The sequence below is a fragment of the Hylobates moloch genome, unplaced genomic scaffold (genome assembly GCF_009828535.3).
Source record: "Hylobates moloch isolate HMO894 unplaced genomic scaffold, HMol_V3 SCAFFOLD_3284, whole genome shotgun sequence".
In the NCBI taxonomy this organism is placed as follows: domain Eukaryota; kingdom Metazoa; phylum Chordata; class Mammalia; order Primates; family Hylobatidae; genus Hylobates; species Hylobates moloch.
In genome coordinates, this window is record NW_026655559.1 from 1,750 (window position 1) to 6,333 (window position 4,584).

The 4,584-nt window shown below is 40.4% G+C and overlaps 1 pseudogene across 1 annotated transcript; it reads right to left on the reverse strand.

The window, feature by feature from the left end:
• Window positions 1–488: 488 nt before the first annotated feature.
• On the reverse strand, window positions 489–4,323 carry BMS1P14 (ribosome biogenesis protein BMS1 homolog; annotated as a pseudogene). Its single transcript, XR_009212341.1, has 6 exons — window positions 4,132–4,323; window positions 3,868–4,048; window positions 3,573–3,629; window positions 2,348–2,470; window positions 999–1,146; window positions 489–661 (listed from the first exon to the last, which is right to left on the reverse strand). The product of XR_009212341.1 is annotated as a ribosome biogenesis protein BMS1 homolog (transcript).
• Between the last annotated feature and the right edge of the window lie 261 nt (window positions 4,324–4,584).

The window sequence follows — 4,584 nt, forward strand, 5'->3', positions numbered from 1 at the left end:
TACATTTAAAAAATACAAAGTAGCAGACATATAGGATGATCAAGTTAGAGATCTGATGTACATCATGAGGGCTATAGTTAATAAAAACGTATTGTCTTTGGGATTTTTGTTAAATAAGTAGATTTTAGCTGTTCCTGTCACACACAAAAAATGTAACTGTGAGACGGTAGATATGTTAATTTGCTTCACTGTAGTAACCAGTTTACTGTCTATATGTATCCTTAAGGTCATGTGGTCAACCTCAAATATATAAAATAAAATTTAAAGAAGAAAAGTTTGTCTTCAATCCAGAAAGAACCACTATTACCATTTTTTCATATTCCATTCCAAAAATATTCCATGAATATACACTTGTTCAATCAAATTTAATGTTAGACTTTATACTTGAACATTCAAAGCACTTAAGAAATTAATAGAAAAGTGTCTGTGTGACTCCCTGTCTGCAGAGCACAGGCTGCATCTCCACTAACACACACACCACCAGTACTTTATACAGAGTCCTTGTTCACCTTTAGTCTGATGCTGTGGGTGAGCCTGAGTTGTCCTGTGGTCTGCATTCCTGACCAGGTGTCTTTCTCACCCACTGGTTTCAACAAAGATGTTACTGGGTTATAGAAGGCTGGGATGGAAACAGGATACCAAGTTCACATGAAGACAGTATCTGAAAAGAGAGGTAATTTACTTTATTTTCAAAAGAAGATTCGTATCCATATTGCGAAGAAACAACAAAACCTTCACTCCAAACCTCTCTACCTGGTTGCAAAGTATTTGAAGGGAAAGCTCACTAAGGAAGCTAGTCTCGTAGATCCCAGAACTGTTACTGGGTGTGGCCAGGGGGCTGCAGACACAAGGCGAATGGGCACACCACATGAGACTGGGAGATCTAAGGCTGGAGCTGCTCAACTCTCTAGAGACCTGACTCCGGCCTCTCTCCACACTGGCTAGAGGTCAAGCATGAATGGTAACACTCTGTCCTGAACACTACTCAAGACATTCACTGCTCATCAGCAGCTTATACTCAAAGCTGGCCTGGAAGGCTCCTTCTGGAGCCCAGAGCGCTTTCTTGATCTGCTGCCTTATCTCGCTGACAGTTTGAATCACAGCACCTTCAAATTTGGCCACTTCCAAGGTAGAATTAAACATTCCCTACGGGTATAGCAAGATAAAAACACACACAAAAAATCATATATGCTTTACTTCTTACCCCAAACGTATATCCTTGGTTAAAGAACAAAAAGAACTCACTGAAAGGTGATAAAATAATCAAAATGTATTTGCCCCTGAAAGTGGAATTACTACCACAAAAAGAATATAACTCTTTCATTTTTCCCAAAATAATCGCGGGTTCATGGGCATGCTCATCACTGCTGTCTGTGTGGAAGAGAAGATTGAAGAGGGATTTACTGGACTGCACTGGCCTAGGCAGCCTTTGCTGGCATCTCTCATCCTAGACTGCAGCCCAGATCTTTTATTCAGGTGCATGCACTTAGAACACGAAAACAGCAAGATAAAGGCTGGTGGTATTATTACGTTATATTGCAAGAACACTTAATGATCTTACTATGTGTTTTTAATAGAAACATCCCCACTAATGAAATTGTCAATAAATACTGCTCAAACCACCTTCCCCAAATACTGAAAAACAGTACATCCATTTTTCTACCCTTGCCAAGTTGTCTGCAAATGCTCTATTTTTCTACTGAATGGTTAGACAAAGTTGTGATTTTTTCCCTTATCACACATCAAAAAAGTAGGAAACAAAACCTAGTGGATAAAATGACATATATGTTTTTTTTTTCTTGAGACGGAGTCTTGCTCTGTCGCCAGGCTGGAGCGCAGTGGCGCGATCTCGGCTCACTGCAACCTCCACCTCCCAGGTTCGAGAGATTCTCCTGCCTCAGCTTCCCAAGTAGCTGGGACTACAGGTGCACACCACCACGCCCAGCTAATTTTTTTGTATTTTAGACGGGGTTTCACCGTGTTGGCCAGGATGGTCCTGATCTCCTGACCTCATGATCTGCCTGCCTCGGCCTCCCAAAATACTGGGATTACAGACATGAGCCACAGTGCTCAGCCCTAAAATGACATATTTTCAATATGAGTTTCTGTAGCAGTCTCACATAGGTAGTCATGAATAACAGCCTCAATTCCTAAATAGCTCTGTTTTACTACTGCTTTTTTGGGCATATTTAAGCAACACAACATAAGGGAGCAAACAAAACATGAAGTTTATAAAAGATTTCAAATACTTATGTAAAAACATGAGGCCTATATCCTAGAAGTGTTTCATTCCTTTTCTCAAACAATATGGGCATTTATAAATATGAGAAGATACAGATATACAAACCTTAAAAAATGAAGTGGTGTTGAAAATTTTATATGGAAAACAAGTTAGCTTTAATTTCTTGACAATTTTTATGGATTTATCCAGATCAAGGACAATTCCTGTGGCAGCTATCCAAAAATCAGGCTAACAGGAACCCCAGAATTTGAAAATAGGAATAATATCAGTAAGAGAAAAACTTCAATTCTATGTGACATAATAAATTACCAAAGTGAATTGAACTTATAATTAGCTAAGAAAAACAAGAAAGACCATCTGAACTTGCAACCCAGTGGTTTGACAAAAGCAATCCAAAACTTTAAAGTTGGTAAGCCAAACTAACAAGAGTGACTTGAGGCCAGATGTGGTGGTTCATGCCTGTAATCCTGGCTCTTTGGGAGGCCAAGGCGGGCAGATCACCTGAGGTCAGGAGTTCGAGACAAGCCTGGCCAACATGGCAAAACCCCGTCTCTACTGAAAATACAAAAATTAGATTGGCATCGTAGTGCACACCTGTACAGTCCCAGCTACTCCGGAGGCTGAGACAGGAGAACTGCTTGAACCCAGGAGGTGGAGGTTGCAGTGAGCCAAGATTGCACCACTGCACTCCAGCCTGGATGACAGAGGGAGACCTTGTCTAAAAGAAAAAAAAAAAAAAAATACAGGGAGTGTTGAGTACTTTCCTGAGAGTGATTTCAGAGGAACATAATTTGACTATAATGATCTATTTGGAATGAAATGGAAAAGAAAAATAAAGTTACAATGTTTAGGAAATTAGAATTTGAACCTCCAGGGCAGATTCCATCTGCTCATTATTCTGGTTTCTTCTTTGTTAAATGGGACCAATAAACCCTGCCCTGTCTGACTGGTCAAATGAAAATGTAGTGAACAGACTGCTACCCCAGCATGGCTGCAGGGGGTCGCATGTCTGGCTAGTCTCCGATGGCTCCTCACAACCTCATATAGTGGTTAGCACATGGTGAGCACTGCTGAAGTACTTGCTTAGATAAATAAACCCAAAAGATGCACAAAAATAGGAAATGTCTTCAGTACCATTGTAATTCTTCCACTTCCCCTCCTCTACTCACACCCTACTGAAAGGATGCAGGAAGATTAAAAGGAAAGGGAAATTTACTTTATATTACTAAAAATGAGTAATTTTCAACTTAAAGTCTCATGTGTGTAATAACCCACATTCAGGATATATTTCTCAAGCCAATCTGTAAAAGAAATCATCCAAGATAGTTACCATTATGCCACTGATAGTCTATTGCCAATACACCAGTTCCCTGTGAAGTGATAGGGCCTTAAAGGAAAAGGAAAAAAAGAAATATAGCAAACCACAAATTTTAGATTCTAGTTTTACATAATGGATAGGAACATTTACATTTGGACATAGATTTACTCCAAACCACCTCCCTGCTCCCAGAAAAGAGAAAAATCTTAGGAATGGAATTTTATGAAAGGAAGAGCACAAAGCTATAATGATGCAGCCTGTAAGGCTTAGTATCAGCAATAAGCAAGTTATTGTAATCATATTTTGCCCCAAAAGGCAGCTCTGCAATGCATGTGCTGTGGGGTTTACCTTAGAAGCCTTTGTCTTCCATTGTGGTCTTTGATATAATAGAGCGGGATGGTCTGAAACCTCCTCCACCCTACAGAAAATATGATTGGATCTTGGGGCTTGAGGATTTTCTTATACCAGCGATGTTTCTTCAGATGCATCTGATGGGACAAGAGGGTAAGATGATTGATGGAGGGGAAATCCACAGAGCCTCAGGCACCAAATACACAGCAAAGGGACCCACCTGCACGTATCCAACATTGCCTTCACTGTTGCCCAAGCCACCCAGGATAATGGGGTAATGGGGGTCAAAGATATGCACAGATTCACAGAGAACATTTTCAATCTCAATGGGGATATACATCCCGGACATACATCCCAGCTCATTCTGAACTCTAGCTTGATCATCTTGATCTTCAAATTCTGCACGATTCAGCTATACATGACAGGAAAAAGCCCATATGCCGTTATCTGTAATCAACATAAGATTAATATGAACAAATGAGCAATTTCTAAGTAAAGGAACTGTGGACAGAATTATGTAGGCTTTATCCTATTAAAAATACTACACATTTAGCCGGGCACGGTGGCTCATGCCTGTAATCCCAGCACTTCGGGAGGCCGAGGCAGGTGGATCACTTGAGGTCAGGAGTTCGAAACCAGCATGGCCAACATGGTGAAACCCCATCTCTACTAA